Below are 18,888 nucleotides of genomic sequence, written 5' to 3' on the forward strand. Positions count from 1 at the left end.
TTGTAGCAAGACTTCCTTACTTTTATACTCCAACCCCCTTGCAATAAATGCCAACATGTCATTTGCCTTCCTTATTGCTTGCTGTGTTTCTTGCACGAGGACACCCAAATCTCTCTGAACACCAACATTTGAAAGTTTCTCGCCATTTAAAAAATATTCTGTTTTTCTATTCTTCCTACCAAAGTGAATAACCTCACATTTCCCTACATTATACTCCATCTGCCACCTTACTGCACACTCACTTAGTCTATCAATATCCCTTTGCAGATTCTTTGTGTTCTCCTCACAGCTTACTGTCCCACCTAGCTTTGTATCATCAGCAAACTTAGATACATTACACTCGGTCCCTTCATCTAGATCATTAATATAGATTGTAAATAGCTGAGGCCCCAACACTGATCCTTGCGGCACCCCACTAGTTACAGCCTGCCAACCTGAAAAAGATCCGTTTATCCCTACTCTGTTTTCTGTCCGTTAGCCAATCCTCTATCCATGTTACTATATTACCCCAACCCCATGAGCCCTAATCTTGTGTAATAACCTTTTATTTGGCACCTTATCAAATGCCTTTTGGAAATCCAAATATACTACATCCACTGGTTCCCCTTTACTCTGCTAGTTACATCCTCAAAAAACTCTAATAAATTTGTCAAACACGATTTCCCTTTCACAAAACCATGTTGACTCTGCCTAATCATGTTATGATTTTCTAAGTGACTTGATACCACTTCCTTAACAATGGATTCCAGCATTTTCCTGACGACTGATGTCAGGCTAACTGGCCTGTAGTTCCCTTTTTTTTTTTCTCCCTCCTTTCTTGAATAGCAGTGTTACATTTGTGACCTTCCGCTGGGACCATTCTCAAATCTAGGGAATTTTGGAGGATCAAAACCAATGCATCCACTATCTCTTCAGCCACCTCTTTTAGAACCCTAGGATGTAGGCCGTCGGGTCCAGGAGATTTGTCGGCTTTTCGTCCCATTAGATTCTTTAGTACTTTTTCTCTACTTGTATTAATTACATTAAGTTCCTCGCCCTCATTAGACCCTTGGTTCTCCACCATTTTTGGTATGCTTTTTGTATCTTCTACTGTGAAGACCGATACAAAATATTTGTTTAATGTTTCTGCCATTTCCTTATTCCCCATTAAATTTCTTTTGTCTCAGCCTCTAAGGGACCAGTGTTTACTTTTGCTACTCTCTCCCTTTTTACATAATGGCCTAGAAATTCAGTATCGCCACATTTGGGGCGCTACAGTCGAGCATTCGCTAAATTTAGTGCCCGGCGCAACTTAGCGCCACCTTCACCGAAATTGAGTTACATCGCCCCAAGAGGTTGCTGCTGCGCTAAAGCAGGCGGTGCACGACTATCCTAAGGCGCTAAGCCGACGAGCCGCGGCGCTACCACCGAGGGCGGGCGCAGCGCAGGTGCGGCGAGTTAGCGATTGCCGGCAGACACGCTGGCGCCGGTCACCTCTTAAACGGGGAGGGTCGATTTGGCTTGCAGCCACGCCCTGCACATTGGAGCCCTGATTCTAGGCCTGGACAGACCTACTGCAACATCGTTACGCCTACGACCATGGAGAAGGCCAGGGAGCGAGCACAGCGCTTCAGTGAGGGGGCCCTGAAGGTTCTGGTTGATGCAGTGGAGCGCAGGCGACCTATCCTCTTTCATGACAGTGGCAGGAGTCCGCTGCCCAGTGAATATAGAAAAGCTTGGAGGGAGGTGGCACACAGAGTGACCTCCAGCAGCATGGTCCCTAGGACCCCAACGCAATGCAGGAAGAAGTTCAACGACCTCACTCGGGTTGTCAGGGTGAGTACCCTTTCCAGTATCCTCTTCATCCCTGCATGTGCACCTCGCTTTGTGGCCAAAGGGTCCTGAAAGCCCCAATGCCCAGCCCTCCTCCAACACCTATGGGCCTTTCATGGAACTCACATTCACATTCACCACTTTACACACTGTCAGGGCTATTCGACCATGGGAGGCAGTGCAGGCAAGATCAGGGCTTCACACTGTCAGGGCTATTCGACCATAGGAGGCAGTGCAGGCAAGATCAGGGCTTCACACTGTACTCCGAGCCCGTCCTTTCTCTTGCAGGGCAAGCTGGCCCACAATAGGAGGCAGCAGCAACGGACTGGGGGAGGCCGTCCTGAACTTAAAGACCTCAGCGATCTGGAGCAGCGAGTGGAACGGATTATGGCAGGCCGGCTGATTGGCCCCGTCGCCACTGGAGATGCCGACCCCGTTCTGGACAGCTCTCTTTCCACTTGTGCCTCACACCAGCATCCTTTGCCACTATCGAACCAATGCAGTGCATTGCAGCACTCATGCCTCCCTCGCTGCCGCCCTGTCCTCGCACTAAAGCAACTCTTGCACCTCCCTGCTTTCAGATGCTGATTCGCCAGGTGAGGAGGCGGGCCCTTAAGCTGGCACTGTGAGTGAATCGGAAGGCGACGAGGAGGAAGAGGAAGCCGGAACATCAGTGCCACCCATGGCCATGATGGGGACACGTCTTCCCTGGAGTGGAGCAGGGGGGAAGGGTCTGAGGAGGGTGAAGCTCCGGGGCCCAGCGGGCTGCAGCAACGCGGGGGTGGGGGTTAGGGAAACTCAGCGGCCTTCTCCCCGGAGGGTGAGTGTGGCCTCCAGTCCTGCTACAGTGAGCACAGAGGAGGTGCAGCTTCTTGGTGAAATGGGCGCACAGGCGGAGCGCAGGCACACTGAGCTCATGGCTGCAGTGGCAAGGATGCCTGACTCCATAGAGTCACTGGCAAGGAGTGTACAGGAATTCAGGGCAGCACAGGCAAGGAGTCTGCAGGACTTCGGTGCAGCACACGCGGCTTCCAGCCAAGTGCTTAGTCGTGCCATGCAGTCACTGGCTGGTCTGATGCAGACACAGATCAGGAGCACTAACTGCTGCCACCCTCGCTGGATCGGCCAGGATTCGCCGGGGCCCTCGCTGCGCCACAGCAGGCCAGCAGTCTGTGCTTCAGCAGATTGCTGCGCATGCTTCAGTGCTGCCCCGTGCGAGTGCCAGTGTCTCGTCCGACCAGGGAGTGCCTGTGCTCTCAGGTTGGCAGCATTCCTGCTGTCAACACTGTCACTCCTCCACTACAGCTGCCACCACCCGTAGGACAGACTGCTGCCGCCCAAGCAGAGTTGGAGCAGTCAGCAGCTGGGCCCTCAAGACCCAGAGCTGGTCCAGGCCGTTCCCCAAGGGCATCTGCCGCCTCACTATCTGACCCTCAGCAGCCTTCCCCCAGCCTTGCTGCAGCCACTGGGGTCCCATTGCGGAGGAGCTGCAGGGCGGGAAGGGGCCAATCTCGCAAGCGAGGCAGATCACCCTCACAGGCCAAAAAGTAGGAGGTTTGGCAAAATGTTTTTTTTTGTGAAGGCCGAGGATCATGGTCATTTTTGTTTAACTCTTTTGTTCATTGTCTCCAGGTTGTGAGAGCCAGTTATGTGTCTGACTGTTTTTTGGGGGGTTTCTCTGTATTTGTTTGTTATGCGGGAAGGGCGCAGAGTTTGTTAAATAAATAATTGTCTTTATTCAGATTGTGCATGTTTGCACTTTGAACTATTTGTTGCCTTGACCGGCTCAGGGTTTGCGGAGCGGGTCCACTCATGTTCTTTCAATGGCACAAGCCATTCCCTGAGGGGGCCTAGAACCGACTTGCAATAAGCCGCTGACGGATGGCCCTTGCACTTTGTGCCTCCCTCCCGTCTTGGTGCTCCTCCTCCTCCTCCTCTGGTGGTCCTCCAATGTCTGCTGGCAGTGGCTGAGTCCTGAGGATAGCCAGGTTGTGCAGCATGCAGCACACTACAACGAAATGGGAGACTCGCTCAAGCGAGTACTGTAGGGCTCCCCCGGAATGGTCCGCACAGCGGAACCGTTGCTTTAGCACGCCGATTGTGTGCTCAATGATGTTCCTGGTCGCTTGATGGCTGTCATTGTATCGCTCTTCAGCAGGGGTGGTGGGCGCACGGAGCGGGGTCATCTGCCAGGTGCACAAAGGATAGCCCTTGTCCCCAAGAAGCCAGCCTCCTGGGTGAGCCGGGGCTTCAGAAATGTCTGCCACAGAAGTCTGGTGCAGGATGAAGGCGTCCTGGCTGCTGCCTGGAAAGCGAGCATTGACGGCTAGTATCAGCCGCCTGTGGTCGCACACCAACTGCACGTTCAACGAATGGAACCCCTTCTGGTTGCGGTAATCCTCGGCATACTCTAGAGGCGCCCGCAAAGCCACATACGTGCAGTCAATGGCGCCGTGGACCATGGGGAAGCCTGCTATTCTTGCAAATCCCATTGCACGCTCTTGCTGCTTGTCCAGGGTCATGGGGAAGGAAATGTACTGACGTCTCCCTTTTTGAAGCGGGCATTCGTGACCTGGCGGATGCAGCAATGCACCGCGAACTGGGAGACATTGGCAATGTCCCCAGTAGCGGATTGGAAGGAGCCGGTGGCATAGAGGTTGAGAGCCGCTGTCACCTTCACTGCCACCGACAGAGACGTCCTGCTCCTCAGCTGAGGCTGCAGATCTGGCTGAAGCAGGTGGCAGATCTCAGTGACCACCTCCCTTCTGAATCGAAGCCTCCGAATGCACTGCTCCTCAGACATGTTGAGGTAGGAGAAGTGCTGGCGGTATACCCTGGGAGGGTAAGGCCTCCTGTGCTGACGCCTGTTGGCCCTCCTCTGTCTGGCCATGATTGGCACTCTCTCTCGGCGTCTCTGAGCCCTCTCAATGCAATGGAGAAACCCAACGTTTCCACCCATTGCAGCCCCCATTATATGTGGCCACTCAAGGCAATGGCACTGAAAAATCAATCCAACTTCAAAGCTCTGGGCTGAAGCCAGAAGTACCTGTGCGAGTGCTGAGTCAAAGCAGAAAGCTCTCTCACTTTGTCTCTCTGCAAACCTTTCTCTCTCTCTCACACAGAAGGAGTGGTCCAAAATGGTTACCACAAAGAATGCAGGAAGAGTCCCCTTTAAATAGCGCCCCCCAGCCCCACAGCGACTGGGAACCGTTCCACTCAACCAGTCGTTGCACGCGCCAGGCGGAAAGAAGGGGGGCGCCACTGAAGTTCCGGTTCGGGGTGCACCAAGGGCGTTGCACCATGAAATGACGTCAGGATCTGTGCACGCAGCTGAGCGGGCGTTGCAGTTTTGCGCCGTCGCTAAATCTTCTCTCAAGTTTGCGAGAGGCGCCGGGCGCTAGCCGCTTCGCGCCCCACTTATCGCCCTCTTAAGGCGCTAGCAGCTGGCGCTACCAACTGAAATTCTAGGCCAATATCAGTTATGTCTTACAGGAAAAGAAAGGAAATTGGAAGATGAGTAGTCCTAGGCAACCTTTGGGCATATTATTTCAGCATAGTGTTGGAGGCCTGGGAGCAGGTTGCCTTATAGTTGGGAATAGTGCATGGCATAGAGGACCAGCAGAAAGAAGTATTAAAAGTAACATAGGCTAATTACTACTACCTTTTGTTAGTGCAAAGTGGTTTTGCAACAAGTTTGCTTTCTTAACTTTCAATTTGCTCTCCATTTATGTTTAATTTTACTTTTCTGTTGTTTTATGTTGCAGTACTCCCTTTAACAACTTGGTTATCAAGCAGTTGTTTCTCGATCGCTCTTATTTTTACTCTGTCCCTTACAAATATGCAAGCCTGCCATCTGCTGGATGATGCTGTTGCTAATACTTGTTGTCTGATCAGGGATGCATGCCTAGTGTTGGTTTCTCATCTCATCGTGCCCACTTTAAGAATTATACAGATATGGCAGATGGCTCTACTGTGAGCTCATAAGATTTGATTTGAACCAAAACTCCAATTTTACCATCAATACTAAAAAGGGTAATGGTATAATTACTGAGTGCTGTTTCAGGAGATGTGTATCTTAACTGTGTAATGGTAAATTTGATATTGGGAAATAGTTTCACAAGATTAATAAATCTGAAATTATAGTCATTCTGTTGTAGATATCTGAAGTGCCATGTTCGATGGTTTACATGGAGTTCCTACAGCCGGGAGAGTATGGAGGACACTGGCATTTCCCTGCCTTCTATATAATATTTTCTAATTTTCTTGATGCAAGAGTAGAAGGAAGTAATGCACATGGGAAGGGAGATGGGGTGAGTGCACTCAGTAACACGTCATGGAGGTGGATGGAGTCACAAGGATATCAGGAAGTGGCTGCACAGCACATGGGCACCTCTTGAGCGCTGTATGTAAACCATGTAACATGATAGTTAGATACTTGAAATAAAGTGAGTACAATTTCAGATTTGTTGGTCTTTTGTGAAGTTGTAAGCTGGTACCCCATTTACCATTGCACAGTTGAGAGATGCATCTCCTGAATCCCCTCGCAAGCAATATTGATGTGAATTTGGAGGTTGGTTCATTTTAACCCCAACAGCTTAATTCCATACCTTTTCAACATTAACAAATGGTCTTTAATTAAACCCAAATGAATATGAAGCTCTGCACAAGTCAGATATTGCCATTTTAAAATGTTCACTGGTAAGGAAGAATAATGTTTACCACCTGCTGCATAGTCTTATTTATAGTATTCCCATCACTGGTGTTCCCACTGTAAGCCTTCTATTGGTACAGCAGAGACGGTTAGTGTCATACCAGTGCACATGCAGCTTCCCAAAGCACAAGTTTTACCATCACCTACATAGAATTTACAGCACAGAAACAGGCCATTCATCCCATCTGGTCTGTGCTGGTGTTTATGTTCCACATGAGCCTCCTCCCACTCTACGTCATCTAACCCTATCTGCATATCCTTAAAATAATTTCCCCCTCGTGTACTTGTCTAGCTTCCCCTTAAAGGGATCGATGCTATTTGCCTCAACTACTCCAGGTAGTAGCGAGTTCCACATTTTAACAGGGTAAAGAAGTTTCTCCTGAATTCTCTCTTGAATTTATTAGTAACTATCTTATATTTATGGCCTCTTATAGTTTTGGGCTCCCCAACAAGTGGAAACATCTTCTCTATGTCTACCCTATCAAACGACTTCATAATTTTAAAGACCCCTATTAAGACACTCCTCAGCCTTCTCTTTTCTAGAGAAAAGAGCCCCAGCCTTATTCAGTGTTTCCTGATGGTCATAGTCTCTCATAACATAAGAAATAGGAGCAGGAGTAGGCCATATGGCCCCTCGGGCCTGCTCCACCATTCATTAAGATCATGGTTGAACTTCTACATCAACTCCACTTTCCCGCCCTATCCCCATATTCCTTGATTCCCTTAGTGCCCAAGAATCTATCAATCTTAGTCTTGAATATACTCAACAACTAAGCATCCACAGCCTTCTGAGGTAAAGAATTCCAAAGATTCACAACCCTGAGTGAAGCAATTTCTCCACATTTCAGTCCTAAATGGCCCACCCCTTCTGAGACTGTGACCCTTGGTTCTAAACTCTCCAGCCAGGGGAAAGAGCCTCTTAGCATCTACCCTGTCAAACCCTCTTAGAATCTTGTGTTTCAATGAGATCACCTCTCATTCTTCTAAACTCCAGAGAATATAGGCCCATTCTACACAATCTCTCCTCATAGGACAGCCCTCTCATCCCAGGAATCAATCTAGTGAACCTTTGTTGCACCCCCTCTGAGGCAAGTATAGCCTTCCTGAGGTAAGGAGACCAAAACTGTACACAGTACTCTAGGTGTGGTCTCACCAAAGCCCTATATAATTGCAGCAAGACTTCCTTACTCTTATACGCCAACCCCTTTGCAATAAAGGCTAACATACCATTTACAGTTCTGGTATCATCCTTTTAAATCTTTTTTGCATCTTCTCCAGTATCCTGTTTATAATATGGTGGCCAGAAACTGTACACAGTGCTCCCAAGTATTGTCTAACCAAAGTTCTATACAAGTTTAATATAACTTCCCTGCTTTTCAATTCTATTATCTAGAAATGAACCCTAGTGCTTTGTATTTTTATTGCATTGCTACTTTTTAATGACTTGTGAATATGTATCCTTAGATTCCTTTACTCCACCACCCTATTTACACTCTTATTTTCCAAGGAGTATGTGGCCCTCCTCTTATCAAAATGTACCATCTCACGCTTATTTGCCATTTACACGCCCAATCTGCAAGCTTATTAACGTTGTCTTGTATTTTGTCACAGTCTTCTTCAGTATTAACTTATCTCTTTCTCCCCCCCACCCCCACCCCCCAAAAAAAAAGTTTATCGGCAAATTTTGAAATTTTACTTCTGATTCCAGAGTCCAAAAGCGTTTATGTAAATGATGAACAGCAGTGGTCCCGGCTCCAATCCCTGTTTCTGCCAGTCTGAGTAGCTACCTTTAACCCCTACTCTGTTTTCTATTTTGTAGCTAGCTTGCTATCCATTGTGTTACTTGTCCCCTGACTCCACGTGCTTTGATCTTGGTCATGAGTCCACTATGCGGTACCTTATCAAAACCTTTGAAAATCCAAATATATTACATGTACACTGGAAACTCTTTATTATCCGGCACCAGCAGGACCGGCGTGGTGCCGGTTTATCAAAAAGTCCGGATTACAGAGAGGTATAGTTTAAAAGGTACGAGAGCTCCGTACACAGCAACAAATCCAGGCTTCCCTGTTGCTTAGCAACATGTGCAGGAACTCTGGCCACAGACCAAGCATCCCTGTTGCTTAGCCACAAGTGCACGAACCCCAGTTACACAGCCACAGATCCAGGAACTGCCACTAATATGAAGTAAAACTTACCTGAACCTACTCCTGAATTTTGCCGGTTAACAGAGATTTCCGGTTATTTAGGTGCCGGTTAAAAGAGAGTTTCCTGTACCGCATTACCCTTGTGTACTCTTTGTTACTTCTTCAAAGAATTCAATTAGGTTGGTCAAGCCTGAAGTTACCTTTTTGAAATCCGTGTTGACTGATTGTATTTTTAGTTTCTAGATGTTTTTCTATTGCATCTATGAACACAGGAACAATGACAGACAGTTAAATACCCTCTGGTCTATCCAGCCTGTCCCACTGACTTGATAAAATATATACACACTACACCCCACCCAAAACCATGTGATGTCATGGGAGAGGCTGAATTGCCAGGCCAATTTTGGGGGGGAAATCTGGGAAATTCCTCTCTGACACCACCCGACGATCAAAACTAATCCAGGGGATCACTCTGGCCCCGATAATTCTATGCAGTACTTACATTTTGTACGAGGTGATCTCCACCCTAGTCAGAAATGGGTCCAGCTCTCGCTTGAAGAAATACAGCAAATCAGCATCCACAGCACGAGCAGGCAGCCTGTTCCAGAGGTCCACTATTCTATGAGAAAAGAAGCACTTCTATGTAATTCAACCCTATAGCACTTCTGTATGCAGGAATCCATCCTCGTAAAATGTCAGCCTGAATCCAATCTTCCCCATCAAGTATCATCTCTCTATCTCACCAGTGACAAGCTTCTTAATTAAATTCCTACCCAATCCAAACATTGCACACTGACTTAATTTGTTTAGTGAGCAATACACTGCATGTGATGTGCTTAGCTTGATCATCTCTCCATGAGGCTCCCCTCCCAGCTCCTGACCGCTCCGTTTCACACCTCTCCTATGTTTGCTGATATTAACCTTGATCTTATCCAGCACTGTCCCCACCATCTTCAAATCTACAATTATGATTCCCCATATCAAGAAACCCACCCTAAAACCTTCCATCCTCCACAACTTATTGCAAATTTTGAACGATGATCTGCTTTGTGATTGTGACCTTGGCTCTCTATTTCACGTCGTCCTCTTGTACCTCTCATCACCTTCAACACTGTTACCACTACATCCTCCTCTAACGTCTCTCCCCTGCAGCCCACCTCCAGGGCCCTGTTCTCTCCTGGTTTCACACTTGCATGACTGCCAATAGCTCCTCCTCTGCTCATGCAGTTACCTTCAGCATTCTCTGGGAGTCCACTTCATTACCTGGCATTAGGTAGAAGTATGGTATTTGGTTCCACATGTATGCCAATATCGCCCAGCTCTACATTGCTGCTGCCTCCATTGACGCAAAGGATGTTGCCAAATTCTGAAATTGTCTATTTGATATCGAGCTGAATGAGCTAAAAAAAAAAAAAAAAAAATTGTCTGATTCAGTATTGACAAGACAGACCATCCTTTTTACTTCCTATCAATACCACTCATGCCCGCATGCAACAAGACCTGGATGACGTTCAGGCTTGGGCTGATAAGTGGCAGGTAACATTCGCACCACAGAAGTGCCAGGCAATGACTATCTCCAACAAGCGCGAGTCTAAACACCGCCCCTTGACATTCAACGGCATTACCATCACCGAATCCCCCACCAACAACATCCTGGTGGTCACCATTGACCAGAAACTTAACTGGACCAGCCACACAAATACTGTGGCAACAAGAGCAGGTCAGAGGCTAGGTATTCTGCAGCGAGTGTCTCACCTCTTGACCCCCCCAAAGCCTTTCTACCATCTACAAAGCACAAGTAAGGAGTGTGATGGAATACTCTCCACTTGCCTGGATGAGTGCAGCTCGAACAACACTCAAGAAGCTCGACACCATCTAGGACAAAGCAGCCCGCTTGATTGGCACCCACTCTACCACCTTAAACATCTGCTCCCTCCACCACCGGCGTACTGTGACTGCAGTGTGTACCATCTACAAGATGCACTGCAGCAACTCGCCAAGGCTTCTTCGGCAGCACCTCCCAAACCCTCGACCTCTTCCACCTAGAAGGACAAGGGCAGCAGATGCATGGGAACACCATCACCTCCGAGTTCCCCTCCAAGTCACACATCATCCTGACTTAGTATCTTGCCGATCCTTCTTCATCACTGGGTCAAAATCCTGGAACTCCCTACCTAACAGCACTGTGGGAGTACCTTCACCACACGGACTGCAGCGGTTCAAGAAGGTGGCTCACCACCACTTTCTCGAGGGCAACTAGGGATGGGCAATAAATGCTGGCTTTGCCAGCGACGCCCACATCCCATAAAAATGAATTTTAAAAAAACTCTGCATCTCTCCTCTGGTGTGTAGAATATACAACACTTGTGCCCCAGATCTTTCTCAACTCAATCTGTCTTCGGGCCCGGGGCTGAAGATTCCCACTTGTCTTACCATTGCACAGCCATGATGGGCCTTTCTTGTTTCTGTTGTTGCAGAAAATATTCAGCCAAAGGCAGCTTATCTGTTAGTCAAAACTTGATTAAAATTTTGTGGGTGACTGGTTAAACGAATATTGGGATCTTTATTCTGTAGTTGGATTTCCTCACTGGCATCTTTCCTTTGGACCAGGTTGCAGTTTTTATTTGTGCTGCAGCTTTATTGTTGCTAATTGTGAACTGTGTTGCCATCTGTGAAATGTTAATGGCGCTGGGCATGTCTTGTGAATGCCAAATATAACCGTGTGTGTTACATGGGTTTGTGAAGTACTTATCTCTGTCCCCTGAATGTGTCTCACTGCATTCGTTTTGAACACACCAATACTGCCTTTTAAACATTACTAATTTTTTCTGTTGAAATCTGATTTACTTATTCTCTACTGATGCTAGATTGTGCGGGTGGGAGTATCTGGATATCCCAGTGGCATCTGGGTATCCTGGGATGAAAGGGTTGACCAAGAGGAGAGATTGTGTAGAATGGGCCTATACTCTCTGGAGTTTAGAAGAATAAGAGGTGATTTCATTGAAACATACAATATTCTGAGGGGGAATTGACAGGTTAGATGCTGAGGTTGTTTTCCCCCCTGGCTGGAGAGTCCAGAACTAGGAGGCATAGTCTCAGGATAAGGGGTTGGCCTTTTAAGACTGAGACGAGGAGGAACTTCTTCACTCAGAGAGGGTTGTGACTCTTTGGAAATCTCTGCACCAAAGGGGTGTGGATGCTCAGTCATTGATTATATTCAAGGTTGAGATAGATAGACTTTTGGACTCTGGGGTAACCAAGGGATATGGGGTGGGAAAGTGGATTTGTGGTTGATGATTAGCCATGATCTTATTGAATGGCGGAGCAGGCTCGAGGGGTCGTATAGCCTACTCCTCCTAATTCTTATGTTCTTTGGATCCCTGAACTGCTACAGAGCAGTGTAACTGGCTTCGTTTCTAAAGCTGAAGGGATAATTACTAGTCCTAGCCCCTTTAGGGCTACCCCGGATCAGGCGTATTCCTCAGACGTTAACTTTCAACTAAAGTTTGAGGTAGCCAAATCCTAAAGACATTTAATTGGGTCTAAAGGTCTGGACTATCCCTAAAGGAAAGGAACAACCTGAAAATGTTACTGACCTGCAGATAGCACTTTTAATAAGTTTAGCTAGACTGTAACGTTCTGGATATTATGAGGGTCCGGAAAACTCCCCCAGAATTCTGCAACTCCTCAGCAAAGAGTGTACAGGGATTGAGTTCGCAAGTTTGATACAGAAGTCTTGAGAGAATTTTAAAAATATATAGATTTATTAAAGAACCGACATGTAATTTACAGTTGATGAGTCAATCGCAACATTAACCGTTCCAAAAAGGGAAAGCTTACAATTCTATTATCAGAGAAACTTACGCTCAAATCTTAACTTCGCTACAGTTTTACAATTCTTAGTTTTCTACAGGATATCCACCAAAATCAAATACCTTTGATCCCCGAGGTACAAAGAGCTGGAGACTTAGAGCCGCCTCTGAAGCCGAGAATCGCTTTGCCCCTTTAAAGCCAGTCTACTATCCCATTTGAGAGTTCAATATTTATACCCTTTTCCAGTGGTATTTCCTTTTAAGGTTTTCTGCTGATGTAAGCTAATTATCTCTAGCCATTTTTCTGCTGACCCCTGCAATTCTTAGTCACCTCAGCTGGTAGCATTACAGAATTATGGGGGGGAAATTCAGTTGTTTGCGCCTACCGTTAGCGCCTTAAGAGGGCGCTAATGGGGCACAAAGCAACTAACACCCGGGCGTGGCGATGTTTGCGCCGCTCGCGAAATTAACTAGACATTTTGCGGCGGCGCTAAACACTACCGCCACGATCTCCTGCGCCGGCAGATCGTGACGTCAGTCGAGTGCACAACGCCCCGGTAGCACCCCGGAATGGATATTGAGTGGTGCCCCCTGCCTTACCGCCTGCTGCTAGCAACGACCGGAGGGGAGCGTTTTGCAGACAGAAAGGGAGCGGGGAAGCGCTATTTAAAGGCGACCGCTTCCTGCCTTTTTTTGTTGGTGACATTTTTGCACCACACATTCTGAGAGAGACTTCTAGAGAGATTCAACGCTGTATGAAGGAGTTTTGGGTACTGAGCAGCACTTTGCAGGTTCATTTTGATTTGCCCTTCCTTGCTTCGCCAGCGCTCTGAGGTAACGCCTCGCTCCTCGGCCTTTGCGCCTTAAGACAGGTGTGAAGCGCTTGATTTAATGCTCCAATCACCTCCAGGGGCGATAGAAGCCAAGTTTGCCGTTGGAGGCGATAATTAGCATCAGGCGCTAAACTTTGCGCATGGCCGATAATGGCGCCCCAAACGGGGCGATACTGAATTTTTCCCCCATGTCTCTTCTCTAGGTGTTCCAAGTTTACCATAAAAAACGGTGTAACAGCAGGTGTGTTTTTTTACTTTGTCATTTTTATGAAGGCAGATGTTTCTTTTATGTGCTTCTTTACGAAGTGTAAATTAGAACACCTTGTACCGGGTGAACCTTTGTTTCATTCCGAAAGGTTCAGACTACCGGAGCCTTTAACCTTCTGTTTCAATCAGGTTATTGATTCAGTGTCAACAACTATCTTATATCTCTATAGCCAGAATACTTTTACAGCTTCTCCATCGTTAGGTTTCTAGATTTCCAGACCCAGTTTGTCATGTTGTAATAAGGCCAGAATTCTTTCATACAATGATGTATTTTTCTGAATAGGTTATATGGCTTGTTCCTTCACAAAGCTAATTTTACATTTGCACAAGACCTGTCCTATTCCAGCAGTTCCCAACTTCACGTTTGTATAGCTGGCTTCTAGCCAAATGTTAAAACTGTCAGAAGTCTCAAGATCAGTTCAGAAGACCCACTAAAAGGGTCTTGCTGCCAGACAGTTTTAGCGAGCCACAGCAATTTTACATTTGGCTGATTGAGAGACCCATGATTCAAGAACTGCGGCACACAGTCTATAAATGGCTTTGGAGCAACCTTTTTTGAAATAGTCATCTCCAAGATTTTTTTTTGTTCCGCTCTAGGCCCCAGGTGGTGTTCTATGGTTTAAAACTGAGATAAGAACTTAATATGTGGATTGAGAAAAGAGCCATTGTATCCATTCCCTCTGCCAGATTATATCATTTGTCCTATCGTGAAATGTATCCATTTTTTAATCTCCTAGGGAGATAAATAGCTATACTTAAAATTTCTAAGAACTAAAGTATCTCCTAACTTTAAGCTAATCTAGTGAAAATCCAGGATATTAACCTAACATTAACATTAATTCAACTCTGATTAGTTACATTTCTTGGATGATATTGCCATGTTCTCAACAGCATAGAAACCATGGTGTTCTTTAGAACAGGGAGGCCCCCTTAGTAAGTATTTGATGAGTAAATAGCCCATTCAAGTGATTGACCTCTCCGTGCACAAATCCTTTTCTTATGACCACTCCAGCCCCACATTTTCCAGACCCGAAACATCAACTCAAATTTCTCTCCACGGATGTTGCCCGACCACCTGAGTTTTTCCAGCATTTTCTGTTGTTATTTCGGATTTCCAACATCTGCAGTATTTTGCTATCGTCGAAGTGAATTGGATAGCCTGTTTAAGTGAATCACAAAATTGCAATCATGGCTAAACTGAGCAATCTAACTCTTCTGAGAGCATGGATCTTGTTACCAAACTTTGCATTTGCATGTTACTTTGGATGCCTTTGCTGTCACAAGCCAACGCAGCAATTTTCAACATCATAACTGACTGAATAGCTCATCAGTCAGTTGTGATGTTCTGTGCATTCTTTCTGCCCCCAGTTAACTTGCTAGCCTCCATTTACCCTCTACTGCTGCCAGCCCTCATGATTCACTGACTCCTGACTCGGAGCACGCTTCAATTCCAAGTCCAAATCCAGCTGTTCAAGCTACTTCTCCCAGCTGAAAACATGATATTTTAAACTCTTATCCAGGCACATTTATCCTAGTTAGTATACACCAATGAACATTATGGCTGACTGTCCAACTGTGATGTTAAAAATTGCTGTGGAGGCTTAAAACAGCAAGGGTAGAAGAAATGGGAAGAATTATTAGGAGACTGGTTCAATGTATGTAAATGTATATGTTGGCAAATGATCTATTCAAAAATATTATGCTGTATTTGTCAATCTGTGTCATCTTATAACCCTAATTACTTTTTTTAAGTATTAATTGAAATGGCAATACCTGTAATTGCATTGGTCCTATTCCATATATCCACTACCCTGCTGGGGGGAGGGACATTGAAAGGTACAGTCCCCACCACCAATTACATTTCATTTAATTGTAGATGGTGCTATGGAGAGACATTTTTCCTGTTTGTCTAGAGCTTTTTGTTATGACACTGTTTATCAGGAGTTTTTGAACTTGCCTGTGTAAACATGCTGCTGATCCCGAACATTCATAATAAGTGGTGTATCAATACAATATCAAATGGACCCAACACATGATCTTTCTCACTCTGAGTCCAGACCATACACTTTTTTTTAAAAAGCTTACACTCCCACACTTTGAAGTATTTAATGAATCTTCCTGTCATACATTGTGTATTACTCTCAGCAAATTCCTTGATTCTAATCACATTAGCTGAAATCACTGGCTTAGTGCTATTCAGTAATCAGCAATGTGTGTGTTTACTTACTGTTATGGTTGTTTTTGCTGCTGATGCAATAACATTCAAAATCCTGCAATTGAGATTGCTGATGTAATGGTATTCAGTGCATTGGTTGCAGTTTCATTTTGGCACAAATTAGAAATGAGCTCATTTGGCTTCCTGTTGATACAGATCTCTGATGCTTAGAATGGTATGCAGTTGATGCAATGCAGAGTAATAGATATTCTCTTCTTTGATATATTAATACAAAGACTGAAATCTGCTTTTCAAGAGCTCATTATGAATCATTTGTACTGTTTCATCTATCGGGACAATACTGTTACCACTTTTTGAGCTCAAGTTGTCATTTTGTTGCACATTGCAGCAACCTGCCATTAATGTAGAAAATGTCCCACACTGCTTTACAGAGCGGGGGGGGCGGGGGGCGGCGGGGGGGGGGGGGAAATAGATAAACGGAATAAAGGTGCGAATGCTGTGCCATGGTGCAAGAGTTAGAAGAGTTGACCAAAAGCTTGGTTGAAAAGATGGGGTTTGTGGGGTTTGAAAAGATTTTTAAAGGCGGAAAAAGAAGTGGAAGAGTTTAGGCAGGGGTTGCATCCTTGTACATAGAGAGTAGAGCCAAGGCAGCTGAAGACACTGCTACCAAGAAGTGTGAAAGACAGAATTTGGACAGCAGAGATTTGAATAAGTTAAGAGTTTGTGCAGAATGGGAGACTAGTGAGGAAGACATTGCAAAAATCGAGACTAGAGACGTCGGAGGTGTTGATGGGAGTTTCAGCGGCTGTGGGGTGGAGGCAAGCAATGTTGCAAAAGTAGAAATAAGTCTTGATATTATAGGTTTTGAAGTTCAGATCTGGGTTAAACATGGTCTGTTTCAGCCTGAACAGATGAAGTGGGTGGAGTCAATAGCAAGGGAGCAGAGTTTATGCTGGGGGCTAAAAATGATAGATAGGAATAGGCCATTCAGCCCTCTGAGCATGTTCTGCCATTCATTCAGATCACGGCTGGCCTGTACCTCCACTCCATTTATCTGCCTTTGCTCCATATTCCTTGATGCCCTTGCCCAGCTAAAATCTGTCGCCTTCAGTCTTGAAAATTTCAATTGACTCATCATCCGCATCCTTTTGGGGGAGTGTTCCAGATTGCCACTACCCTTTGTGTGTAAAAGTGCTTCCTGATTTCTCTCCTGAACTGCCTAGATCTGATTTTAATATTGTGCCACCTTGTTCTGGGTTTCCCTGTATCTGCCCTATCGAATCCTTTTGTCATTTTAAATACCTAGATTAGATCACTCCACAACCTTCTATACTCTGAATACAAGTTTATGCCATCTGTCCTAATTTAACCCTTTATCAGCTTCAGTCTTTCCGATAATGGAGAGGGCCAAGGGTGACTGCGGGAAGGGGAAGAGAAGCCTTTGCTGAGGAAACACTCTTGTGTTTGGAGAGGCTTGAATGGAACCACACAATGAAAGTTCTACAATTGGACAGCAGAGGAGAAGCAATAGGGGGAGAATGTTGTGGTTGCTAGTATAATAGACTCTGAAGAGAGGCCAAGGAAGGATGTGCACTGTAGTCGCAATAACCCAGGATGTATTTCATAATTGTCGCCAGGGCAGTCTTAGTGCTGTGAAGTAGGTGGAAGCAGCACTGAAGGGTTTTAAACGGGGGTTTAGCATAATTGCCTTTTCTTAGTAGTATTTTCTTCTTATAATTAAAAAAAAAAAAAACTTCTTATCTTGGATTTGATGCCCTTTGCATTTAGCGACCTCGGCCCTAAGCCCTGGAATTCACTCCATAAACCTCTGTCTCTCCACCCCTCTCCTCCTTTAAGATGCTCCTTAAAACCTACCTCTTTGGCCAAGCTTTTGCTCACCTATCCTAATATCTCTCTGACTCTGTGTCAAATTTTGTTTGCTAATGCTCCTGTGAAGCACCTTGGGACATTTTACTACATTAAAGGTGCTATATAAATGCATGTTGTTATTGTTGTAGTTGAGGTTAAGAAATCAATCTATAGCTTCAAGTTGAAAAGTTAATGGCATCAAGAGTTAAAAGTCTTGATCTGTGGCTTGTACTACCTGTACCTGTTATATATTACTGAACTGCTTTTGAAGCTCAGTAATTGTCAGTTTTTGTTCTGCTGAACCTGCCGCATTTATACTGCAAGGTGGATTCAGCAACAATGGGGAGCTGCACGTGCAACCCCTCCCCTAGTCTACGTTCCACTGGTATCTGTTTTTATTTACCACCATTGGCAATTTGGGTTTAAGGCAGGAGGTCAGTGCCATTATCCAGTTGGTTTTTGCCACCTTCAACAGCAAGTGCATCCAGTTGTTTATACTAAGGAGTTCTTGCCAACGCCACTAGTGTTACTGCCAATACTCTTGTCATTGAAGATAGTTATGTAGTAGAAAGTAACACTGGCAGATGGACAATAGAAGGACTGGTTTATTTTTTACCATGCACTTTGTTTTCAGGCATGCTTGATTTTTGAAAAGACCTATAAAAAATTTGATGCAACCATGTTCAGTGTTGCATCTATTTTTTTTAAACTATTTGGGTCGTAATGTGGTTCTTATTGCCTGGGTACCAAAGTATTTCTCTCTTCACTTTGCTACCTGATAGCTCTCGACTTGTAATTTTGCTATTTAGATTTAGTTGAATGGCCGTTTCAGCTGTAGTTTCCCTTTATTCCTGCACATCTGTTTGCTTTCTCCTATGTGAGTAGTACAACTATATTTCACTTTTTTTATTTATCTTATTTGATCAGTTTCTAATGTTAGATTTTTTTTCTTCTCTGCTTCACTCTTGCACATGGGCTATAGTCGTTACTCTATACTGACCCATAGTAGTTTAGTTTGAATTCACATGTCTTGTATCCATAATTTATTTGGAATCCAATCATAAAACTCAGTGGTAGAATATAGGTAGATTTGCCTGCAGGTTTTTCCCAATCTACCTGATGTCAGTTGACTTGTATGAGTTTTGTAGGCAGCCTTACTGAATATGTGCATGCATTATATTTGCAGGTCTTTACATCATAAAGTAGCCATGTAGATTTTTATTGATAGTTGTAAAACGAAGGGGGCTGAGAGGAAATGCAA

The 18,888-nt window shown here is 45.3% G+C and overlaps 1 protein-coding gene across 2 annotated transcripts in view; it reads left to right on the top strand.

Annotated features, from left to right (window-relative positions):
* tmx3b (thioredoxin related transmembrane protein 3b) overlaps positions 1–18,888 on the top strand; it is a 151,145-nt gene that overhangs the window by 52,457 nt on the left and 79,800 nt on the right. The gene's annotated exons all lie outside the window — the stretch shown is intronic.

This window comes from Somniosus microcephalus, chromosome 7 (genome assembly GCF_052327205.1).
Source record: "Somniosus microcephalus isolate GS21.2 chromosome 7, FLI_Smic_1.0, whole genome shotgun sequence".
Classification (NCBI taxonomy): Eukaryota; Metazoa; Chordata; class Chondrichthyes; order Squaliformes; family Somniosidae; genus Somniosus; species Somniosus microcephalus.